This window comes from Cervus elaphus, chromosome 17 (assembly GCF_910594005.1).
Source record: "Cervus elaphus chromosome 17, mCerEla1.1, whole genome shotgun sequence".
Taxonomy (NCBI): domain Eukaryota; kingdom Metazoa; phylum Chordata; class Mammalia; order Artiodactyla; family Cervidae; genus Cervus; species Cervus elaphus.
Window position 1 is genome coordinate 14,873,318 of NC_057831.1, and position 27,307 is coordinate 14,900,624.

The window sequence follows — 27,307 nt, forward strand, 5'->3', positions numbered from 1 at the left end:
GGGTAAGTCGGAGCCAAAAAAACTGACTGACCTTTATTTTTCTACTAGAAATCCATTTCATTTCAATTCAATTCAATGCACATCAGCTTAAAAGACACTTGTTTTATATCTGTTTTTGCCTAGCATCGAGGACTAAAGGTGAGTGAGTCAAGACTCCTGACTTCAAAGAGCTCAAAGTCCAACAGGTGAGACAACCATATACATAAATAAATATAATAATTTAAAGTTCTCTTATAGAAGCATTGTTGTTGTTGTTGTCATTGTTTAGTCACTAAGTCATGCCCAACTCTTTGTGACCCCATGGACTATAGCCCACTGGCTCTTCTGTCCATGGGATTTTCCCAGGCAAGAATACTGGAGAGGGTTACCATTACCTACTCCAGGGGATCTTCCTGACCCAGGGATCAAACCTGACTCTCCTGCATTGGCAAATGGATTCTTTACCACTGAGCCGTCAGGGAAGCCCACAGAAGCATTATCAAATGCTGTAAAAACACAGACTGGGGAAACCAACTTCTTCCTGCAGGAATCACACACACCCAAATATAGAGAAGTGACATTTGAGAAGGGGAGGGAAGAAACTGACATTTTGAGGTTCTCTTATGGCCTGGGTGCTTTGTGTAGATTCCCTTATTAAATCCATTTTTCCAATGAAGAAATCAAGGCTCAGGTGAGCTCTGAATCCAAGTTATCTAGCTCCAAAGCTCACGCTTTCTCAGGTGAGTAATGGTGTGGCCAGGGAACAGGGAGGAGCCACGCAGGACTGCAGAAACAGGAGCAAATGCAGACCCAGGAGAACCGGACTCGTGTTGAGGAGTGATTGATGCCATGTGACGAGAAGAGAGATGATAGAAATACTGGCTAAAGGTAAGTTTGAGAAGGTCAGCTAGGACTGGGTTGTGAGAACTTGTAAGGGACTTCTAATTATCAGCAAGTAATCTGAATTAAAATCCCGAGGCCAGTAATTTTCAAATGACATTCTAAGGACAATGCCCATTCAAGAATTCTGCATATTTTTATAGGGGGAATTTGGAGTAGTATTTAAGGAAAAGGGGTTCCATTTCTAAAAATCATATTTAAAGAAAACCCACAGCAAATGGAGGGCCATTACAGATTTTTAATCATCCATATGTGCTTTAGAAAGGTAAATATGGTGGCTGTGTAGAGAGAACAGACATTTAAGGAAACAACTTTTGGACTAGAGATCAGTCAGAAGGCTTCAGAAATAATATAAGATAAAGCTTTTTTAATATTTATTTTTATTTATTTATTTTGCTGGGTGAGGTCTTAGTTGTGGCATGTGGGATCTAGTTCCCCAACCAGGGATCAATCCCAGGCTCCCTGCACTGGGAGTGCAGAGTCCCAGCCACTGGACCATCAGGGGAGTCCCAAGATCAAGTTTTTTAGGGTCTAGAAAGACATAGACAGTGGTAGTAGGATGGATTCAATAGTTTAAATATATGGAATTTGGTGGCATTTCCTTGATAGTCTGGTGGTTAAGACACTGCACTTCCACTGCAGGGGAGCAAGGGTTCTATCACTGGTCAGGGAACTAGGATCCCACATGCAGCATGACCAAAATAAAATATATAGAACCTGGTCACAAATTTGCCATGGGGAATTAAAAAAAAAAGAGCCAACTCATTGGAAAAGACCCTGATACTGGGAGAGATTGAGGGCAGAAGGAGAAGAGGTGGGCAAAGAATGAGACGGTCAGATATCATCACCAACTCAATGGACATGAGTTTGAGCAAACTCCAGGAGATAGTGAATCACAGGGAAGCCTGGCATGCTGCAATTCATGGGGTCTCAAAAAGTTAGGCAGGACTTAGTGACTGAACAACAAGATTTTTATAGCTCAAGCAACATAGTAATGACCACTAACTAAGAATGCTAAAGTTTGCTAGGAGTAGTAAACTTGGAGAAAACAATTAGTTCACATTTGTTTCATTTTGACATGTTGAGTTTGAGGTGTCTACAGTACACACAGAGGAAGACATCACGTTCAATGAGAAGATTCTTTCACAATGTTTACATAATCAAATCACCACAACATATACTTTAAATATCTTATCATTTTATGTCAATTACACTTCAACAAAGTTGAAATTAAAAAAAAACTAATGAAATACATTTTTAAAATGAAGACATCAAAAAGCAGACAGATCTGTGAATGTGGAACATCAGAGAGTAGGGCTAAAGGTATTTTTGTGGGGATCAATAATTTTGCCTTCTCCCCTTCATCCTCCTAGTCATTAAGCTCACTCCCAACCCCTTTAGATACTACAGGGGGTCAGCAGACTACATCCTCATCAAAGCAATTTCAGCAGAAACACTGCATAGGTTCTTTTTTTTTTTTCTGTCACTTCCTTAGGCCATTCTTGATCTTCATTTCCTGGGTGTTAGAACACAGACATGGTGCTATTGGGCTACTGCAGATGGTACAAAAGACAGCACATTAGCAGACGGTGAAGGAACAAGAGAGAAGAAATCTGAGATCCTGGGTGACCAGATGGAGCAGAATCACCCGTCTACCTCATTGTTGCAGCAGCTTAGCCTCACTCTGACTACTGCAGGGGTCTTCAGCATATAATGGAAACCTTAGGATGAATGAGATCACCAGAAAAAGGAGAGAAAACCTAGAGAAATACACAAAAGCATAATCTCTAAAAAGTAAAGAAAGGCACTTTACAAGGCCAAAAAGAAATAGCCACAGGGGTAGGAGAAGATCAAGAGAGAGGAGAGTGCTCCAGACGGGAAGAAGACTGGTTTAGGAATATAAAATGGGTCACAGGAAAACTAAGATGGAGATTTAAAAGAGGCTAATAAACTTAGGGATTTTTGCCGGCACAAAGTCAGTGAAATTGTAGGGGTTAGCCTATTAGAAGTTAATAAGAAAGAAGGAGATACAGTTGGGCAAGACTACTGTTTCAAAAAGTAAAGAAAAGAGAGACGGAGAAAATATTTTGAGGGTCAGGATTATAATTTTTTAAGCAGCTTAAAACTCCTGAATGTATGGTGACTCAAAAAAATTAGAAACCAAATAATGCTTATTTACCATCCTAGATCTGTCTGCTTACCCTTGCCAGCACCAACACCACAAGTCAGAAGTAAGGATGGAGTTCAGAGTAAGGTTTTATCCCAACCTCAGAATTTCCAATATTAAGACAAGAAGCCAAAAAGTCCCCAAGATTTAACTCTGGGGATGTCACATTTTATAAAACTCTTCAGTACATTTTTGTGTGTGCTCAGTCACCTCAGTTGTGTCTGACTCTTTGTGACCCCTAGAACGGTAGCCTGCCAGGCTCTTCTGTCCATGGGATTCCCCAGTCAAGAATACGGACGCGGGTTGCCATTTCTTCCTCCAGGGGATCTTCCCCACTCAGGGATCAAACCCAAATCTCCTACGGCTCCTACTTTGGCAGGCAGATTCTTTACCAATGAGCCACCTAGGAAGCCTCAGTAAATTTTTGCATGTGGACAAATATCTCCAAACTGACATTGGTGGTGCCTCTGTCACAAAATGGCAATATAAAATCCTCACAAGTACATAAGAACCTGACAGTTAATTTCCCAAAAGACATACTATTGCTATAACATCCCTGCAGTTACAACACTTCTATCCAACTTTCCCATCCCCAAGAGAGGGCTCCAGGTGCATGCTCTTTAATTGGTTTCTATTCTCACCTTTCTTTAAGTAATCATTTTCTGGGATAATTGGTATCTATGAATTTTCACTACAGTCCATTTCCTTCTACTGAAAAGGAGCTTAAATTACAACCTAAAGAAGAAGTATATTCTCTATTTAACTCAATTTTCCCTGCTGTTTAACAACTAGTTCTGTTTGCTGCATTCTGTAGTTATAAATAGAAAAGTTAAAAAAAAAAAAATCAGTAAATGATGCTCATCAATATTTGAGCCCCATCTCCAGACAATTGTTTATAATTTATTCTAATAATTATATAATACATTTTATACTCTTCCACATTTTTTTTCTTTTACCTGCTAGTGAAACTTTATATCCACATTAATTGCTAAATACAGATTTTGCAAAAAATGTTTGACAGATGTTTTGCAATTCTGTTTTGATCACAGGATTTCATGAACCACTGCTTGTGGTGGAGATGCTACCAGTATAAACCAAGGGTAATATAATACTCTTTGAAGTGCCTTGCTGTGCTTAAAGATAAGCTGAATATATTATTCTTTATACTATACAGTAAACTCCTTCCAATATACCATGAGAAGAATTTCTCTCTGGTCTTAGTTCCAGCAATAACTGTTTCATGTGATCAACCAGCATCATAATTTTCTAGATATGGAAAATCAACTGCTTCCTTCATACGCTTCTAGTAAGTTTAACACCAAATCAATGTTCTCCACTTGCAAATGCATATGATTTTATGGTATATATTTTTCAGAAAAAGGTTCAGTCCTACTCATTTTACTTTCCAACTCTTTTCTTTGCTGTAATTATCTTACCTAATTTTAATTTAGCTTTTTTCTTAATCTCTCTATATATGTATCTTTGGGAATGTCCTCAAATTTTAAGTAGGGAAGGATACAAATGCATGGATTAACTGATAGATAATTGACATACACACCTGATATTGCTAGGATTTCCATTCTAAATTAATGCATTCATTCATTCATTGAGTCTTTCATTTGACAAACACTGGTCCAGTCCATGCTAAGGGAAAAGCACTGAAACAGGCACATGACGGATATATACCCTCAGGAACTTTACTTGGTGCAGATAAACTATAACACACAACTAATAATGCATGATTAAAAAGTTATTGGTGTCATAAGAAAGAAACAAGGAAAGTACAATGAAAGTCTTACCTGACAAAGACTGCACTGCCAACCTATGCTAAGGACCATCTTTCCATGAACCCAGAAGGGGAGGCTAAAGCTCTCTTCACACCATTGTTGGAAGCTTTCAGGTGAATCAACATAAGTTATCAGTAGCATTCTGGACCCCTTTAGAGGAACTGTTTTCTCAAAATAGGAAAAAGATGAATATAATTTTTCAACAAATTAACAGATTCAAGTAGTCTGGTGATTCAGAAATGGTCAATTTTTCTACACACCTTGAAAAAAATCAAGACATTATCTCCCTTCTTAAAACAATTTCGTTTGTGTGGTCACAGTCACATAACATTTGTATGCATGTAATACTATTCTAAATATTTATTAACAGAGATATAAGTTATTCTTAATATCAGTTTTTGAATTTAAATTATGAAAGTTGGTTGCCTTAAAATAGAAATAAACTAAGTTCCACATAAGTAGAGAATTAAATAGGAAATATGTCATCTAGGAGATACTTAGAGTCAACTCTAATATATGCTTTTTATTTTATTTTTTCAGGGCAATATAGTTAAGCTTTAGAATCAAAGACCACAGTAAGAAAAACAGTTACTGAACATGATACACTGATATCCTCGAGAAGACTACTGATAATTATTCTTTTAAGAAAATAGAAGAAAAAATTTATTGTCAAATATATTTACAATCATAGACAATATGCTAATGTATATTAAAGAGGAAGGAGCATACAATGTATTTCAATCTTATTCAACTCAGAATACTTTTTTTTTTTTTTTGGCTGCGTCCTGCCTCTTGCAGGATCTCAGTTCCCCGACCAGGGACTGAAGCTGGGGCCACAACCGTGAAAGCGCCAAGTCCCAAGCGCGGGCCCACTAGGGAACTCCCTCAGAACAGTCTCTGATACAGAACATCTTTAACATTTCATGGACCTCGGGAGCTCCAGTTTGGTAAATGCTGCTCTAGGGCCCTTTTCACATCACAGTCAGGTGTTCTCAGATAAATCAAATGGGAGACCTTAATGGAACTCCTGGTATTTGGATGAAAACAGAAGAGTTGAGGGAGAAGCACTAATTTAATATGAATTTCTCCCACACAAAAGCTGCTGGCAAATCTGAGTTGTATTCTATGGAATGTTTTTAATAAGGAGCACATATTATTTTAATGGAAAACAGCTGAAATTAACAAAATAATTTGGGTTTGAATATTCAGTGGGGTTCATCAGAAATTCATGCATCTTTTCACAGTCAGAAGTAACAGAAATAACCATGCCTTTCAGTAAAGCTACAAGAGCTGGCCCAGTTAGGCAGGGGTATTGTTGAGTGCAGGAGTTAAGTATTTATGCTGCAAAGCTATGCCTAAGAATGATTTGGTCAGTTTTGGATAACGGCTTGTGCATATAGTTCTTCCTACAAGATGGCCTGGAAGATGTCTACATTACCAGGCTACTGGGCAAAATTTCCAAGAAATGGCAGACCTCTTGCTCCTCATTCTACAGGAAAAAAAAGAGAGAGAGTGAGTCATCTCTATTTATCAATTTCCTTCTGATTTAAGACAACTCCAGATCTGTTTATAAGCCATGTCTCTGACAGCTGGTACAATATGTGAAAGAACGTTAAATAACTCCTGAAAAAGAACTCAAATCTAATAACTCTTGATGTCAGAAGCTCAGAGTTCACAAGTATTTTTCCTTGTTAACATTTTTTAAACTTGTTAATGATTATTAGTCATGTAACTGAACACCCAACATGAAAGCATTTTTTAGAGGCTTTCCTCTGAAGAAGTCCCAGGTACTAAGAATGTGCAAGACAAAATTTCAACTGCTATATATAAATTTGTTAATATCACCCCTTCATCCTGGGCACATAAAAGTTTTGATTAAAGAGCAGAGATGGGTCATTATTGTTTAAAGTTGGTCATTGGCATCTCAACTAACTTGTCATGGATTAACTGTAAAGTGACTGAAAAAATAAGCAGCCTCCATGTTCCTGATCTTTTCCTCTGCTTTATATTTTATTTTTCATTTAAATAACAAAACGATTCTGTGAGAGTTTGTGATTGCTCCAAATCTCATTAATACACCATTCATCTTAACCAAGATCATTTTTCAATACTTAAAAGTTATTTAAACTTGTGAAAATATTTACCCTCACCACTTTTTAAAGACTCAGCACGTGTTCATGGTATGTTTCTGTCAAAGCAGATCGAGTATCACTAGAATTACCAAAAGTACCTCTTGTTCTCCAGACTGTTACTAAAATATGAGTGTGCCCCTTCAGCAGATTTCATTAAAAACGGCCTGATCAAGCATCACGGAGCCAACTGTTCTTTTTCCAGTCTGCAGTGCTGACTCCGTTATTATCTTCGACATATCATTTCAAATCACTTAACCTTCCTGTACACTGTATATCTAAGAAACCTGGAGCCAGTGAGAGAAAAGCGCTTGTCAGCTATTATATAGGAACATGGGAGAAAAGAAATGAGGTAATGCTGAGAAAGGCCGGTTTTATCCAATAACAGGGACAAAGGAGTACTGCAAAATGTCTCCTTACTTCATGAACATTTGGTGCTTCTGAGAATTGAAAGATAGATCAGCAAGTAAGGAGAGGAGATGCTAGAAGCCAAAGTCCATAGGGGTGAGAGGGAAAAAGTGGCCATGATTTGACAGCGGTAAGTGGAGGAATAAATCTAAGATGAAGACCTCACTAAGATGAGGTCTTAGTGAGATAAGAGTTGGACCATAAAGAAGGCCGAGCATCAAAGAATTGATGCTTTTGAACTGCGGTGTTGGAGAAGACTCTTGAGAATGCCTTGAACAGCAAGGAGATCAACCAGTCAATCCTAAAGGAAATCAACCCTGAATATTCATTGGAAGGACTGATGCTGAAGCTGAAGCTGAAGCTCCAATGTTTTGGCCACAAGATGCAGAGAGCCGACTAGTTAGAAAAGACGCCGATGCTGGGAAAGTTTGAGGGCAGGAGAAGTGGGTGATAGAGAATGAGATGGCTGGATGACATCATCAACTCAACAGACATGAGTTTGAGCAAACTCTGGGAGACAGTGAAGGACAGGGAAGCCTGGTATGCTGCAACCCATGGGGTTGCAAAGAGTCAGACACAACTTAGCAACTGAACAACAACAAAATGCCATATGGTCTTTAAAAGAATAAGCCAACTGTATTTAGATTAATCAAAAAGTTGATATGGGAAATATTTTTGTACACACTTCCAGGCAATAAATGCAAAAAAGGAATGGAAGAACTAGAAAATCATTTTGCCACTTTAATGGAATAATAGACTGAGGCAGTAATAATCACAGATTTCCAAAAACATTAGATAAAATGCTGATGGGAAACTTTACAATAGGCAGATCAGACTGACACCACCCAAATCCTCTGCTCAATTTCTGAATCACTCAAAGTGAAAAGTTAGACCTATGAGCCTCCTAAGGTGATGTATCAACACAGCAGAACACGGCAGGCACCACCCAGGAAGTGGTGCCAAAAATATTCAACCTGAATACAGTCAAGCCCCAAATACAAGGGGATAGAGGAACAAGTTGAACAACACCTGGAGGGAACAGTCAAATCCAGATGGTGGGGTAAAATAACTTAGGATAAATAACTTAGTTTCTTAAATGAATAAATGGCTTTTTTAAGGAAGAGAATTATTAAAGTTTAAAAGTTTTAATGAATGCCATATGTGGACTTGATTTGGCTCCTAATTTAAACAAAACAACTTTAAAAAGACATTCTTGAGAAAATCAAGGAAATGTAAAAATAGACTGGATTTTATTATAAATTATATTTAAAGATATCAATTTTCTTGGCGTGATAATAGCATTGTAGTAGGTTTCTGTTCAGTATGCCTTAGGAATACACACTAAAGTATTTATAGGTGAAATTACATGATATCTTCTATTTATTTTAAAACACTCCAGAGAAAAAAGGAGAGCTAAAGATGAAATCAGAGTAGCAAAGGTATTGTTATGGAAGTTTTCCAACATACACAACAGCAGAGAAGTAATACAATGAATCTGCATTCATCCAACTTCAACATTTTGTCAATCTTGATTCAAGCTATTCCTCCTACACATACCTTTTCTTGTATATTTTAAAGTAAGACCAGAAACTATAAAACTCCTAGAGGAGAACATAGGCAAAACACTCTCCGACATAAATCACAGCAAGATCCTCTGTGACCCACCTCCCAGAATATTGGAAATAAAAGCAAAACTAAACAAATGGGACCTAATGAAACTTAAAAGCTTTTGCACTACAAAGGAAACTATAAGTAAGGTGAAAAGACAGCCCTCAGATTGGGAGAAAATAATAGCAAATGAAGAAACAGACAAAGGATTAATCTCAAAAATATACAAGCAACTCCTGCAGCTCAATTCCAGAAAAATAAATGACCCAATCAAAAAATGGGCCAAAGAACTAAACAGACATTTCTCCAAAGAAGACATACAGATGGCTAACAAACACATGAAAAGATGCTCAACATCACTCATTATTAGAGAAATGCAAATCAAAACCACACTGAGGTACCATTACACGCCAGTCAGGATGGCTGCTATCCAAAAGTCCACAAGCAATAAATGCTGGAGAGGGTGTGGAGAAAAGGGAACCCTTACACTGTTGGTGGGAATGCAAACTAGTACAGCCGCTATGGAAAACAGTGTGGAGATTTCTTAAAAAACTGGAAATAGAACTGCCATATGACCCAGCAATCCCACTTCTGGGCATACACACTGAGGAAACCAGATCTGAAAGAGACACGTGCACCCCAATGTTCATCGCAGCACTGTTTATAATAGCCAGGACATGGAAGCAACCTAGATGCCCATCAGCAGATGAATGGATAAGGAAGCTGTGGTACATATACACCATGGAATATTACTCAGCCATTAAAAAGAATTCATTTGAACCAGTCCTAATGAGATGGATGAAACTGGAGCCCCTTATACAGAGTGAAGTAAGCCAGAAAGATAAAGAACATTACAGCATACTAACACATATATATGGAATTTAGAAAGGTGATAACGATAACCCTATATGCAAAACAGAAAAAGAGACACAGAAATACAGAACAGACTTTTGAACTTTGTGGGAGAATGTGAGGGTGGGATATTTCAAAAGAACAGCATGTATACTATCTATGGTGAAACAGATCACCAGCCCAGGTGGGATGCATGAGACAAGTGCTCGGGCCTGGTGCACTGGGAAGACCCAGAGGAATCGGGTGGAGAGGGAGGTGGGAGGGGGGATCGGGATTGGGAATACATGTAAATCCATGGCTGATTCATATCAATGTATGACAAAACCCACTGGAAAAAAAATAATAATAATAAAAAAAAAAAAAATAAAGTAAACCTCAAACATCAGACAACATATCATCTCACTTATAAATACATCAGCATGTATCACTACTCAATAAGGAATTTTTCTTTTTAACTTAATAACTAGGCCAGTATCACTGGAACAAAGTTAATGATTATCTCAATATTTTCTAACATATATAGAAAAATTGTCAAAATCTTAATATGTATGTTGAAGCTGGATAATAGATACCTGGAGTTCCTTATATATCCCAAATTTCTGTACATTAGAAATTTTTCATGATAAAATATTTGCTTAATGAATAAGGCAACTTTGTGTATACTGATATAGAACAATACTCAAGACATATTAAGTGAAAAAAACATAGAAAAGTGTATGTACTATGCTAATATATATGTATACATTGAATATATACTATATATATATACACACACACACACAATCATGAAATAAATCAGAAAATACACATAGAACTAAAATCAGTAGTTGTCTCTGAAGAGGGCAACTACAGCACATGGAAGAAAGAAGATGCATTTATCCTTTTGTATCTGTTCAATTTAGGATGTGTGCCAAGTTGCTTCAGCCGTGTCTGACTCTTTGCGACCCCATGGACTGCAGCCTGCCAGGCCCCTTCTGTCCATGGGATTCTCCAGGCAAGAATATTGGAGGGGTTGCCATGCCCTTCTTCAGGGGATCTGACACAGGGATCGAACACATGTCTTCTGATGCTACCTGCATTGCAGGTATATTCTTTACCACTGAGCCACAGGGGAAAATTTAGGATATTATATCAAAACATAATTTTATATTTATATATATTTTATTTATATATATTTTATATATATATAAAAATATCAAAACATATTATACTCAAAAACATAAATCAGAAACTAAAAGGAAAAAAAAGCAATGTATAGACATCTGGTATATCATGTATCTTCAAAACTACTAATCATTAACTGTGATTATTGGCCACAGCTTAAACTAATCTAACTTTGGGATCCTTCCAATTATGTTGGAAAATTGCCCTGATATTTCTAAAATCAGATATCTCCAGCCATCTGTTTAATCCAATATTGTGTATTGTGTTTTAAAGCTACTATGGTCTAAAAGAATGCCACTTCAGCTTACTATCATCTGCCTTACTTACTACCTCATGTTTGGCTTCTTCTTGTTCAATCCTTTTCTTATTTCTCTGTTCCAGCCATTCTTCAGTACAGCAGATCTTTTCTGTTTATTTCTCAGGTGGTTGAGCTGAAAGCAAGACCACCATTCAGAGGGTGGGTGAATTGAGAAGGTAACACTGACATGCATATTCTACCAGGTGTAAGACAGACAGCTAGGAGGACACTGCGGCATAACGCAGGGAGCTCAGCTCAGTGCCCTGATAGACGGACGGGAACGGGTGGGGGAGGCAGGCTCAAGAGGGAAGGAATATGCGGATACTACACTGATTCATATTTTTGTACAGCAGAAACTAACACAATATTGTAAAGGAATTATCCTCCAAATAAAAAACTAAAAACTGTCCCACATTCAAATGAGACCTATATACAACCCAGCTGCTACAGATCATTCTGTGCCCTTTCAATCCAGCTAACTGTTGATCAGCTAACATACACCAGGCTAAGAGTCATTAGAGAAGATTTGCCTTTTTTCCAAATTAAATTTTAAATATTTTTGAGATTAATCCTTTGTCTGTTTCTTCATTTGCTATTATTTTCTCCCAATCTGAGGGCTGTCTTTTCACCTTACTTATAGTTTCCTTTGTAGTGCAAAAGCTTTTAAGTTTCATTAGGTCCCATTTGTTTAGTTTTGCTTTTATTTCCAATATTCTGGGAGGTGGGTCATAGAGGATCTTGCTGTGATTTATGTCGGAGAGTGTTTTGCCTATGTTCTCCTCTAGGAGTTTTATAGTTTCTGGTCTTACATTTAGATCTTTAATCCATTTTGAGTTTATTTTTGCGTATGGTGTTAGAAAGTGTTCTAGTTTCATTCTTTTACAAGTGGTTGACCAGTTTTCCCAGCACCACTTGTTAAAGAGGTTGTCTTTTTTCCATTGTATATCCTTGCCTCCTTTGTCAAAGATAAGGTGTCCATAGGTTCGTGGATTTATCTCTGGGCTTTCTATTCTGTTCCATTGATCTATGTTTCTGTCTTTGTGCCAGTACCATACTGTCTTGATGACTGTGGCTTTGTAGTAGAGCAACTCCTGAAGCTCAATTCCAGAAAAATAAATGACCCAATCAAAAAATGGGCCAAAGAACTAAACAGACATTTCTCCAAAGAAGACATACAGATGGCTAACAAACACATGAAAAGATGCTCAACATCACTCATTATTAGAGACATGCAAATCAAAACCACAATGAGGTACCATTACACGCCAGTCAGGATGGCTGCTATCCAAAAGTCTACAAGCAATAAATGCTGGAGAGGGTGGGGAGAAAAGGGAACCCTCTTACACTGTTGGTGGGAATGCAAACTAGTACAGCCGCTATGGAAAACAGTGTGGAGATTTCTTAAAAAACTGGAAATAGAACTGCCATATGACCCAGCAATCCCACTTCTGGGCATACACACTGAGGAAACCAGATCTGAAAGAGACACGTGCACCCCAATGTTCATCGCAGCACTGTTTATAATAGCCAGGACATGGAAGCAACCTAGATGCCCATCAGCAGACGAATGGATAAGGAAGCTGTGGTACATATACACCATGGAATATTACTCAGCAGTTAAAAAGAATTCATTTGAACCAGTCCTAATGAGATGGATGAAACTGGAGCCCCTTATACAGAGTGAAGTAAGCCAGAAAGATAAAGAACATTACAGCATACTAACACATATATATGGAATTTAGAAAGATGGTAACGATAACCCTATATGCAAAACAGAAAAAGAGACACAGAAATACAGACTATTGAACTCTGTGGGAGAATGTGAGGGTGGGATATTTCAAAAGAACAGCATGTATACTATCTATGGTGAAACAGATCACCAGCCCAGGTGGGATGCATGAGACAAGTGCTCGGGCCTGGTGCACTGGGAAGACCCAGAGGAATCGGGTGGAGAGGGAGGTGGGAGGGGGAATCGGGATGGGGAATACGTGTAAATCTATGGCTGATTCATATCAATGTATGACAAAACCCACTGAAATGTTGTGAAGTAATTAGCCTCCAACTAATAAAAAATTAAAAAAAAAATAAATAAATAAATTTTAAATAATTTAAATAGATTAGTACCTAAACACAAACATATAGTTGTCTTTTTACAGCAACAATTTAGATTTTTTTTTTTTTAACAATTTAGATTTAACTGAGGCAGCATATTGGGAGATTATAAAGCACCAAGACACTTCTTTCTTAAATATTTTTTTTTCCAAATTTCTTTTCAATCACTAATGGAAAATGAAGTCAGAGTACATAACAAATAGAAAATCACTGAATGTTATTATTCCCTGTATGAAATTTTAGAGTAATAATTATTTTTATTAGTAACATCTGGGTCACATGTTCTTACATGATTTAGTTTATTCTTAAATTAAATACCATACAATATTAGGATGTGGCATTTAATATTCTGCAGTATTATTCCACAAGTCACTTTACAACTGGAAGGAATACGCTTTTCTATATACCAACAGTTTTAGTAAGCATAAAATATATAACATGGAGAACCAATAGGCTTTTCTGGGCAAAACAAAATAATTATGTGAGTGTAAAATAGTGCAAAATCTACTTTGCAACTCAGCTTCATTCTTCATTGGGGATGGTTTAATGCTTTTTTTATTATAAAACCAATGATATTGAGTTATGAGGAAAAGTTATGAATGGCAGAGTTGATGTTCCAACACCAAGATGAGGAAAAGATCTAATATGTAAAACCTGCTGGAACCTATTTTGCATTAGCTCTTGAATAGCACATTTAAGGGCATACTTGTGTCACAAGACCAGCAACAATATGTAGGTATCCGAAACGGCTGGCATGAAAGGATTTGTCAAATTGCTTTGCTAAAAACCAAGGCACAAGCAGTTCAGTCTGGATTACTTAGATGCTCTTCTGTTAAGTCAAAGAAATTCTACTTTGAAGTCCCAACCATTAACCTTACATCTTTAAAGAGCTGGCCTCTGAGTGGATGGTAATTTTGTGAACAAGCAACATCTTATACCAGCCACTGTGCCCAGCTGAGAAGACAAAGGTAAAACCTGACCTTTCTTTCAAGAACTAGATTTCAAAGATACATGGGCAACTGATTACTCAAGTTCAGGGACGCGAAAGATACACAAAAGAAGGAAAACATAACAAATATGATAATGTGCTTTTTCAGATTTTTAATAATATTGTTCTGTGAAACATTTTTTTAATTTTTAAAATGAATTTTTATTACAGTATAGCTGCTTTACAATGTTGTTAGTTTCTATTGTACAGCAAAATGAATGAGCCGCACATATACACACATGCGCCCCCTTTTGGACCTCCTTTACGTTCAGGCCCCCACAGTGCATTAAGGAGAGTTCCCTGTGCTACACAATACGTTCTCATTAGGTATCTACTTTATGTAGTATCAATAGTGTGTAAGTGTCGATCCCAATCTCCCAGTTCCTCCCTGTCTTTCCCCCTTGGTGTCAGTACATTTATTCTCTACAACCGTGTCTCTGCTTCTGCTTTACAAATAAGATCATCTATACCATTTTTCTAGATTCCACATATATGTGTTCATATATGACATTAGTTTTTCTCTTTCTGACTTACCTCACTCTGTATGACAGTCTCTAGTCCATCCACATCTCTACAAATGACCCAATTTCATCCCTTTTATGGCTGAATAATACTCCATTTGTATATATGTACCACATTTTTTGTAACCATTCCTCTGCTGATGGACATTCAGGTTGCTTCCGTGTCCTGGCTATTGTAGATTGTGCTGCAGTGAACACTGGGGTGCATGGGTCTTTTGAATTATAGTTTTCTTGGAGTATCAGTGCATTAAATTACTTTTATTTTCTTTTTTAAAATTTATTTTTATTTGGAGGATAATTGCTTTACAATGTTGTATTGGTTTCTGCTATACAACATGATTAGCTATAAGTATACATATATCCCCTCCCTCTAAATCCTCCCTCCCACCCCACCTCCCCTCCCCATCCCACCCATCTAGGCCATCACAGAGTACCAAGCTGAGTTCCCTGTGCTATTCAGCTGCTACTGGCTAGCATCTGTTTTACACATGGAAGTGTATATATGTTAGTTCGTCTCTTCTCTCCTTCCTCCGCTGTGTCCACAAGTCCATTCTCCACATCTGCACCGTAAATAGGTTTATCAGTAAATTTTTCTAGATTTCATATATATATATATATATGTTAATATATGATATTTGTTTTTCTCTTCCTGACTTACTTCACATTGGGGCGCATGTATCTTTTTGAATTATGGTTTTTTCTGGATATTAGTGCATTAAATTTCATTGATTACTTTCAGTTCAGTTCAGTTCAGTCGCTCAGTCGTGTCCCCATGAATCGCAGCATGCCAGGCCTCTCTGTCTATCACCAACTCCAGGAGTTCACTCAAACTCATGTCCATCGAGTCAGTGATGCCATCCAACCATCTCATCCTCTGTCGTCCCCTTCTCCTCCTGCCCCCAATCCCTCCCAGAATCAGGGTCTTTTCCAATGAGTCAACTCTTCACATGAGGTGGCCAAAGTATTGGAGTTTCAGCTTCGGCATCAGTCCTTCCAATGAACACCCAGGACTGATCTCCTTTAGGATGGACTGGTTGGATCTCCTTGCGGTCCAAGGGACTCTCAAGAGTCTTCTCCAACACCACAGCATCAATTTTTTGGCGCTCAGCTTTCTTCACAGTCCAACTCTCACATCCATACATGACCACTGGAAAAACCATAGCCATGACCAGATGGACCTTTGTTGGCAAAGTAATGTCTATGCTTTTTAATATGCTGTCTAGGTTGGTCATAACTTTCCCTCCAAGGAGTAAGCGTCTTTTAATTTAGGAAGTCCTTAATCATCGCAGGACTTTATAGTAAAGTCTACCATGTTTTGGATAAAGTTGAAAGAACTACTTTTTTAAAAATAAGATCCTGTCATTCAAAGTTTTGTTAAATTATATTTTTGTTAGTAACTTGCTATGGGGACTGTCTTCTAGATACTATACTTAGAGTAAAACTAATAAGCAAGTTAGTATTACTTCTAAGCCTTCCCCATACCTTTTAAGCATACCATACCACAATTCATTAACACAGTGAAATCTTACCTAAAATAAAGGCAGTCCCTTATCCGTAAATTAACATCCCCCCCATCACTAAATCTGTGTTGTATATAGATAAAAAGGGATCTGTCATAACCTTTTAGTTTTGTGTGCACAACTCGATAGAAATCCATAGGTGAAACAATAAGCATAAACAACAACAATAAAATAAAGCACTTTACACTTAGAAAGACCTGGTTGGAATCTTGGCTGATGTCATGTGCTTTGATGCAAGTTTACCTTACTATCTGTGAAATGTCCACAATAAATGAAATGTTGGTACAGGGTATAGCATATGGGAAGTTCTCAGCAAGTGGCAATTGCTATTATCATTATTATCATTATTACTTATTGATACCTGAAAATTTGCTAAAAAGGCACAAATAAAATGAAGAAAGATTAAAATAAGGCATATACCCGAGTCAACAAAATGCAGTACTGGGTCTTGAATGACAGAATTTTCTCTGAAACTGAGAAGAGTAGGTAGTCTTTTTCTAAATCGGTATACACAGAACTATTTTTCTATGCAGCCTTCTCAAGGGCTGTGTTGCAGTGGTATTTTCAAGTGTAGCATTGTGCAAAGATCTTCACGCCTTCCTTTCTGTGCTCAAGACAGAGGACAAAAATATGCTGAAGACCTATACCAAACCCAAAGCCGAAAAGACAATAAACAGTTTTCACAAGGAAGTTCTCCATCTAAACAGTTTAGACAGTTGGGTGTATATTAGGTTTAAGAGACTGCTCTAAAAAGAAACATTAATCAAAACAGACTGGAGCATAGGAGCTTGAATTCATGATTGGAAAAATCAATCTATAACTTCCATTGACCCCAAACTGCAATCTCAGATTTCACATTGAAGCTGGCTGAGTTACTAGCACAGTAAACAGTAGCATCTGGCTCTGATGTGGGATGGTGTATACGATGGACTGATCCATAACTTTAGTCTACTTTAGATGTTTAGATAGATGGGCTAAGAGCCCAGTGTGTTATAGTAACCCTGAAAAGCTTTTGGCTCTGGCTGTGAACACATTAGCCTTAACTTAAATCTGTTGCTTTGTTTACAACAAGAGGTATTTGCTTGTGCTTTTGGCCTCAATGGAACCAGCGAAAGGCACCCAAGACCTAAGAGTGAAATGTACAGCCGTGACAGCAGCTACTCACTGTGCTGAGGCCCCATTGAACATTTTTTTTTTTTTAATTTCCTCTTAGTTATTACATCTTGTGGTACCTTTATTTGGAGTTTCTCCCTTATTAAAAACATTAATGCCTAATTTCCCTTTTCTGTTTTTTTCCCCTCTCCATAACCTGAAGCCTAAACTAAAAAATCAGAGGGTTCCTCGACTATGTCACCATTTAGAAATGTCACACGTGCAGCCATTTGTTTCTGAGCTAGAGAGTGCACGCTCTTAGAACAGTGTTCCAATTATTCTTGTTGAAACCACCCAAAGCTACCAGAACTAATTTCTCCCAATATATCACTATAGTTTAATGTCTAGAATGAAAAGATGCCCTCACTGGACCAGTAGAAACGGATTATTGCACATTAAGGATATAATCAGAGGGCGTCTAGATTGTAGTCAAGGATTCAAAAAAATGTAATTAAACTGTACCCAGTCTAACTACATGTTTATTGCTTTTACAAATAAAATTAACATAGATAAATGTGACATTTATTCATATTTATTTAAAAAAAAGATTTCAAACTACTATGTTAATCACACCCTGACTGAAATTAGATTGAATAATTAACAGATGGACATTCTAATACCATAAAGGAACAGTGTAACACTACATTATCTTTTATACTCATAAGAGGCATTGTGTTCTGTATATCCTATCATTAAATCAATAAGTATGTTTCAAAAATTCTTTTGGGTCTAGCAGTAATCTCAGGAGAGTAAGTCAAGCTGAAGTTTTATTTTAAATTAAGCATCTCTTATAAATAGTTTTAAATATGTTACCGTAAATAGGGCCTGTATAAAGAAAGAACATTAATATGACTCAGAAAATTACCCAAATGGGAAGAAGTTTCTAAATGTTCTTGGCATATTTGATTTGCCAAAACTGAACAAGAATCCTTTTATTAGTTAAAGTAGTCCCCATTCCCAGTAAGGCAAGACTGGAAAACTGATGATCAGGTGTTTGAGATCTCACCACATGACCTGTAAAGACAATATACATGCTACACCCCTAAGGAAGGAAAAGAAAATTTTCTCTTTAAGGACTTTCCAATCTATTCCAAGATATTCTAAGGAAAGTGAAATTGCAGTGGTTTTAGGACTCCAGTAATACCATGCCTAAATTAAAAGAACCTAAAATTGTGGGGGTTGGGAGGGGAGGAACCTCAGTACATAGGAAAATACTCTTTCCTTGTGATACGTGATTGCAGAAGGCAGACTGAGATCTGGGTGCTGGTCCTAATTCTATCACTCGTCACATGTATAACTCTGGCCAGTCTTCCCCTCTTAAAGTAAGGGGATAAGGTCTGTCCAACTCTAAGTCCCTCCCTGCACGTGCTTTCCCTGAAAAGTAGCAATGTGGGGTGTAGATGGCCTCTCTGCATTAATCATAGCCTGCCAAAAGAGATGACATTAAGACAAGGGAACGCTAAGACAGTAAACGGAGCTTGTGTAAGATGGAGAAATGGGTAATTTCCTTCCATTTCTTTTCATAGCAGTGTATCAACTTTTGCAGAAAAGAAATTCTAAAACTCCCAGAAAGGGGCATCTTTATCCTGAGAAGTGGGCAGTGTTCTCTTACAAAGAGAGGAGGGCTCCTCGAGTTTATGTCCAGGGAATCAACACGCTCAAGCAGGGACAGCACTTCATCAGGCCTCCCTTCGGAGAGACGGAATTTGGCACATGGCCAAAAAAGGGGGTGTGGTCTCAGGGAGGGGGGACGGTGTGGGTGAAAACACCTCTGAAGACCCGCCTCACACAGCGCTCACCTACTTCACCGGCAGAGTACCAGCAGCATTGCCTCTGCCTTTGTCAGCGTCTCTGAAATCACTAACAAAATTACAAGCAGTGATAGCACCCTTTCCGGCATAAATCTGGCTTCACTCAACAATATGGAAGGCAGACAAGGTGGGGTGGGGCAGAACAGGGGGAAGCTTCATTTTTCTGTGCTTCATTTTATTTGGCTTGCACTCTATTCCACAGAGCTCAAAGGATGAATTGGAAGCCTCTCTGCACTGAGTGCTCACACAATTTAGTGGAATAAAATGGCAAGTGAATAATCCGTGTTCATAGCACCATGGGTGGGGCAAGCTCTTGTCTGTTGTGTGATGTTCTGTGACTTAAATCATCTCTTGTAAAAGGCTACAATAAAAGAACAGACCTCATATCCGCTTACTTTGCTCCCACCTCACCATCTTTCCCACCCAAAAGTTTCCTCAATGCTTAAATGTTTCTGGAATTGGTCTTTGGCCCCAAAGTCTACAGTTTATGCAGAGACTCACAGAAAAGACTAATGTTATCCCTCAAAATAAAGAAAAGAATAAATATTTTTCAATGCTTAAAGACATAGTCTATTTATGTGCTATTGTCTTTCAAGTGGACATCCTATATACTTTGACCTAAAACTCTGTCAAGTCTTCATAAAAAAAAATGCTAAGACAAACAATTTGTTCTAAATTTCCCTTGAAAATCCCTTACAACCATACACATTTATTTTCAGTCTCTGAAACATTTAGTGTCATATGCCCAGAAAGAACAGTAAGATGTTGCTGAATTTATTCCCCTGTTCTCCAAAAAGGCCACACCTAAACATTGCCAAGGTGAGAATCTCTTCTGATGCCTAAGTGTGGCAATGTGATACATATTACCAGCAAAAAAAAAAAAAAAATAGCCCCCAAAAGCTGGGCTTAGGAATCTGCACTCTCGCAGTTCTCATCACTCTTTAATTGGGCTTTTGAACCAGACGAGACAATCTGAAAAGGGAGTGAGAACTCCATCATTTTCTCACCGCCGGCACCTGTTCCGCCAGCTGACACCACCTAACATAATTTGACCATTAAAAAAAAGGCAATTTATCAACACCAGTAACTCTAAATCTACATGCTCCTCACTGCTGGTTCATCCTGCTTTCTCTCTCAACACTCATCCAAAGCAGAAAAGCAGCAGCAACTGCTAAATATTTCTCCAGCACAGACACAGTCAATATCTTAACATAAGAAGCAGTGATTCTGACCGAGAGAGCCACCACCCTCTCTCCCCGCTCGCTTACCACACAGAGACCACACCAAGTCCACCCAGGGGTCTGCGAATCTGAAATCAGTTCGCTTTAACCACATCCAGCATATCTCCACTACAATCACAAAAATAGAAAATGAAATTCAGAAAAACACATCACGTGGAAAACAAACCGAAATCAGGGCTGGGGGACATTTGCACATGGGCGCTGCCTGTGAACTCCGGGATGGCATAGAAAGCAATGCTGCCCAGCCCAGATTCCGGGAGAGTGTTTTACAAAGGACTTCCAGGCACCCCCATCAACACCATCGCTTCCTTTCCGCTTCCAAAATGCTCTGAATAAAGCCCCTCTTTAAGCACTTACTGGGAGCAGCAGCTTCTCTCAGCAATGTGCCCGTGAGTCATGCAGCAGGAGGGGCCCGGAGCAGAGCAAATCGGAGAGCCCCCAGCTTCCCCGCAGGCTGATGTCTGGGAGACAGTAGCCCAGGAGCCGACTTTCCCATCACAGCCTCAGACTGTAATCCATGTGCTTTCGGCGGGCCAGTCCCAGCTGCCCACAGAGCACCACATGATCTGCTGTGACATCAGATCAGCCAGACATGACAGCCCATCCGCCAGCCTCTTCCACACTCGTGGGTTGCATCATTTGGGTGCCTTGAGCTTGCCTTTAAGCAGGTGGTACAGAATAAGGAACTGTTGTTTTCTCACAAAATATTTTTTTGGCCTGATTTCTTCTGTTTCTAACAGAAGGAAAAATAAGAAAAGCACTTGGGTTTGTTTGCAGCCAGAACTTATCAGCTATCTGGGAAGTAACTGGACTTCCATGCCTGGTTCTGAAAAGGTGAGAAATGAGCCCCTGTCACGATGCCAATACCAAGGGAGTTATTTCATCTGCAAATCACCACCACCTCCCCAACCTTCCTGTGGATTATCATGCATGTTATATACACACACAGACACACATATGTATCACAAAATATTGGTGGGTTCTGTGTAGATTTTATAAGCTAGTCACCACTGATTTTAGTTCACAGAAGATCATCTCAGGGAGATAACCACTGGACTCAGGGCCAGTTACAACAATTCCACTGTGAGGGAATTCATAATACAGTCCAACAGAAATCGATTTGTAGACCTAGAGAGACAGATAAGTAAGTAGGTAGAAAGTCATTAATGCTTCTGTTCATTCAGTGACCATTTACTGACCACCTACCAGGCACCCAGCAACAAAGGTGAAATATTAAATTGCAAGGAGGAGGTGAATATTTGAACAATATGCATAGTTTCAGTATTTTATTTAATTTGGCACAGGGCTTCTAATTCTATTTCTGTAATAATTATGGAGGTAATAGCTTTATCAAGGCTCCTTATGATATGTTCTGCACTAAATCTGAATGCTGATAACAAAACCATGTTTTACCCTGATTTCATTATGATAAATGGTAAAAAATATAACCTTTAAGAATAACCAAAATTATTACACTTTTATGAAGCAAAATAATAGCCAAGCTAGGCAGCAATGACCAGAAAATACATTCTTCCCTAATCAAGAGGAGGATTCACTCTGTCTGCTTTAACTGTATTACTTCCATGAGTTTGGTTAATCAACTTCACTTCAGATATTTATGTGGATACTGGATCTCCCTAACCAGCTTATTAACCCACTGTATGTCATGCAACTCGGTATTACTTACTGTAACTTAAACGTAATAGTTGTTCAATAAGTAGTGAGAATGAATTGGCTCAAAACAGTTTTATTCTTTATGTGGCTTATTCCCAATAGAGATCAAATGGACGTTAGCTGCCCCACGGAATCTCATATTGAATTCCATACAAACAACCTGGTAATCTCAGGAAAAAATATCACAAGCTTGATGCAAAACAACAGATGGCTTAAATATTACATATATATGACAGATAAATTATTAGATGAATAATTATGTAGATTAATAGATTATTAGACTAGACTATTTCCATAACAAAGAGGATATGTAAATATTATCTAAACACTGATATTATAGCTTTAATAAATGCACAAGAAAAACAACACAATCCACTTTATTTTATTTTTTTTTTATTTTTTTTTTAAATTTTTTTATTAGTTGGAGGCTAATTACTTCACAACATTTCAGTGGGTTTTGTCATACATTGATATGAATCAGCCATAGATTTACACTTATTCCCCATCCCGATCCCCCCTCCCATCTCCCTCTCCACCCGATTCCTCTGGGTCTTCCCAGTGCACCAGGCCGGAGCACTTGTCTCATGCATCCCACCTGGGCTGGTGATCTGTTTCACCATAGATAGTATACATGCTGTTCTTTTGAAACATCCCACCCCACAATCCACTTTAAATGTAAAGAACAAAGCTAAAATGCTTTTGATTATTCTGTAGGAAAGAGCATATTAATTAAGATGCAAGAAAATTAAATTGAGGTATTATTCTACTTGAGAAGTATCCTTTAGTTTCTTGGCATTTTACTCACCTTTAACTTTATAAACATAATTAGCCTGAATATTTTAAAATAACACTTTCCAGGTAAGTGTCTCTACCAATAACTCACCTAGTGATATTGTGCCATTGTCCCTTACTATATGGTCTGAGTAAAGTAGGGAATCTGGCCTCACAGACAAAATAGTCCTTCCAAATCTATACAGTTAATAAAAATTTAATATTTAAAAGACTAACACTGCCACTGCTAAAACCCTAGTCGAAACTACATCACCATTTGTCTCCTAGACTATGGCAGCTGCCTCCTATGTCCTCCAGACAGGAAGCAGAATGTTCTTCTTAATCAAATTGAATCATTCTGCTACTTAAAACTTTCTAGCAATTTCCCATCTCATTTAATTCCTTACCATGGCCTCTAAAACCCTTCAATAATAGTGCATAGATGTTTCTCAAGAGCCTTTCTTCTCTAGTAAGTAACATACTGAATATTCCTCTCATTGGCTGAATTATTATTCTTTAAGTAATTAACACATTTTCTGTAACTGATTTATTTCACTAGGATAGACTATCAGAAAGTGGAATTATTGAATTGAAGGATATGGCCTTCTTCCAAAGTAATAATGTTTAAGCTAGATACACAGTTAACTGAGCAGACTACAGCTCCCAACCCCTCTTGCTAGATGTGGCCTCGTAAGCAGAACTCTACATCTCCTGTTAAAAGAAAACAGCTTATTCTAGACTTCTTTCTTTTCCCTTCATACGAACTGAAACACAGACTTACCTGTGACCTAGCATCAACCACACAGCTTTAACACTTTGGAAATGGCAGAGCAAGAGAAGGGAAGGAAACAGGGCCCCCAAATGATCAGAGAAAGCAGAGCTTTTCTTCCAACCCAATCCATGTACTATGGACTATTACATGGGAGAAAAACTAATTTTTTTTAAGACCCTTTATTTGGCACCTCTTTGTCACAGCATCTGAGGCTCTATCCTAGCTAATACAAGTGGTTGCATTTTTAATACTGCAACTTATTTCATATTGCCCAGTTACTTAGCAGAAAGCCAAAAATCAAGTGACATTTCCACCAATATGTACAAGATTATAGTTTTAGTGCATTTTTATCAACATTGAAGCTTATTTCTTTCAAAGAAAATCTACTGAATTGATAAAGGAAAATAATTGTATATGTTCTCTCTTATTATTAGAAAGTTAAACATGATTTATTGCTCATCAGCATCTCTTGAGAATTGCTTATTCATGTTATTTTTATTTTTATTGGAATTTTAGTATTCTTGTCCATTCTGCTAAGCTTCATAGTTTGTCTTTCAACTCTGCTTTTGGGAAATATGCTGAAATGTTTTATTGTCATCAAGTTTGTAATTCTTTTATTACAACTTGTTTCATGAAAAGCATTCCTAATGCCATGATTTTGAAACCTAAATACTATTACCCAGTAAAAAGTTTTTAGAGGGTTTTAGGAGCAGAGGCTGATTTCAGATCTGAGACAGAGAATGTACAAGGTAAATTTAGGACATTCTCTTATGCCAGAAAACAGGGAAAGTATTATTGAAGAGCACTGGCACTGTGTCAAAGGACACAGGAATCAATTCGGGGAGACTCCCAAAGACCAACTTCATTAAAACATCTGTCCTAATTACTGTGGCCATGTAAGAGCCACACCAAACTTGACTTAAAACATTTATTCTTTGCTCAAATCTTCACTCTGGGCAAGACTGAATGCGGGGTCAGCTAATGTCTACTCTGTCAGTATCGACTGAGCATCTCAAAAGCTGGAGGCTGACACTCCTGAGAGCTTGTTCCCTCACATCTCTGTTGCCTGGAAGTGAACACCTAAGGAATGGAACAATTAGAACAATTAGTTAACTCTATATTTCTGTGGTGTCTTTTCACAACCTCTTTTCAATGCAGTGGCTTCAATGTAATTGAATTTCAGTGAACACTCATGTTTCAACAGAGTGTTGAGCAGAAGTGATGGACAAGTGTCAGCATGACATTCTAAGAACACGTGAGACCAAGTATATTGGTAGAGCCTTCTTTGGTTAATGTGCATTAACCAAAGCACAATCACAGCATCATAAAGAATACTATAGTTGATTGATGTACTTGAATATGTAAAAATCCTAAAGACATTCAACACAGGAACAAAATTAACACACTGACTACTAATTCCTTACTCAAAAATTGGTAAAGAGGGGTGGGATGGGGAGGGACATGGGAGAGAGGTTCAAGAAGGAGGGGACATATGTACACCTATGGCTGATTCATGTTGATGTTTGGCAGAAACCAACACAATATTGTAAAGCAGTTATCCTTTAATTAAAAATAAGTTTAATTGTAAAACACTTTGTAAAGAGAGCAATTTAAGTATTAATTCTTTCTTTTCCATGTGGAACTGTATTTCAGAGTAACAATTAGCTCCAGTTGACAAGGGAAAGCTCTTTTTGACAGAAGAATTCCAATTAATGAATGCAAAATGACTGACAGAATTGGGAAAGTCATCATTTTGCAACTTGTAATGGAAAATGTGGTTCCGGCAAGAATCAGCAATGGATGCTAAAAGCATAGAGTATGAGGTTGACAAGGGACTGGATACTAATCTTCTGCCAAGTGATCAACACATAGAATATTTACTCGCCTCAAGGGAAACAACGGTAACTTTACAACGGACTGATGTGGCAACTTTGACATTAACCATCAATCCAGGGAAGGAGCTTAGCATTATAAAAAGAAAAACAACAACAAAAAAAGAAAAACAACTGGGCACTATGCAACTCCTAAAATAATACGATATTCACAGCATCACTCATGAAGTATTCCTGACAAGAATGTTTTACCTGACTTTAGTCATAACTTGAGATCACAATTTTCAGTTTATGGAAAATACAATGGAGAGTTAATGAAAAGTGAAATAAAACCAGAAGGAAACAATCATTTAAGTACAGAGGGTGGAATTTTACCAGAAGGTGCATTCTACCAGAAAATTGACCCAATTTCTTGAATAAGTATATCAGTTCAGTTCAATTCAGTTCAGTTGCTCAGTCGTGTCCTACTCTTTGTGACCCCATGGACTTCAGCACACCAGGCCTCCCTGTCCATCACCAACTCCCGGAATTTACTCAAATTCATGCCCATTGAGTCAGTGATGCCATCCAATCATCTCATCCTCTGTCGTCCCCTTCTCCTCCTGCCTTCAATCTTTCCCAGCATCAGGGTCTTCTCCAATGAGTCAGCTCTTTGCATCAGGTGACCAAAATATTAGAGTTTCAGCCTCAGCATCAGTCCTTCCAATGAACATCCAGGACAGATCTCCTTTAGGATGGACTGGTTGGATCTCCTTGCAGCCCAAGGGACTCTCAAGAGTCTTCTCCAACACCACAGTTCAAAAGCATCAATTCTTCGGCGCTCAGCTTTCTTTATAGTCCAACTGTCACATCCATGCATGACTACTGGGAAAACCATAGCCTTGACTAGATGGACCTTTGTTCACAAAGTAATGTCCCTGCTTTTTAATGTCTAGGATGGTCATAACTTTTCTTCCAAGGAGTAAGTGTCTTTTAATTTCATGGCTGCAGTCACCATCTGCAGTGATTTTGAAGCCCAAAAAATAAAGTCTGCCACTGTTTCCCATCTATTTGCCATGAAGTGATGGGACCGGATGCCATGATCTTTGTTTTCTGAAGGCTGAGTTTTAACCCAACTTTTTCACTCTCCTCCTTCACATTCATCAAGAGTCTCTTTAGTTCTTCTTCACTTTCTGCCATAAGGGTGGTGGCATCTGCATACCTCAGGTTATTGATATTTCTCCCGGCAATCTTGATTCCAGCTTGTGCTTCATCCAGCCCAGAGTTTCTCAGGATGTACTCTGCATAAAAGTTAAATAAGCAGGGTGACAATATACAGCCTTGACATACTCCTTTCCCGATTTGGAACCAGTCTGTTGTTCCATGTCCAGTTGTAGCTGTTGCTTCCTGACCTGCATACAGATTTCTCAGGAGGCAGGTCAGGTGGTCTGGCATTCCCATATCTTTCAGAATTTTCCACAATTTGTGGTGACCCACACAGTCGAAGGCTTTGGCGTAGTCAATAAAGCAGAAATAGATGTTTTTCGGGAACTCTCTTGCTTTTTCAATGATCCAGCGGATGCTGGCAATTTGATCTCTGGCTCCTCTGCCTTTTCTAAAACCAGATTGAACATCTGGAACT

General features: G+C 38.2%; 1 protein-coding gene across 34 annotated transcripts in view; it reads right to left on the reverse strand.

Moving 5' to 3' along the window:
* ANK2 (ankyrin 2) overlaps window positions 1-27,307 on the reverse strand; it is a 684,658-nt gene that overhangs the window by 550,777 nt on the left and 106,574 nt on the right. For 22 of the 34 annotated variants that reach the window (XM_043870816.1, XM_043870789.1, XM_043870815.1 and 19 more), the window contains exon 1: window positions 20,995-21,154. The exons of 4 other annotated variants lie outside the window; for them this stretch is intronic. The gene's annotated coding sequence lies outside the window, so the exon portion shown is untranslated. Of the gene's footprint in view, window positions 1-20,994; window positions 21,157-27,307 lie in introns of those variants that run through there. 8 more of the 34 variants (XM_043870799.1, XM_043870790.1, XM_043870794.1 and 5 more) reach the window with 3 other exon arrangements.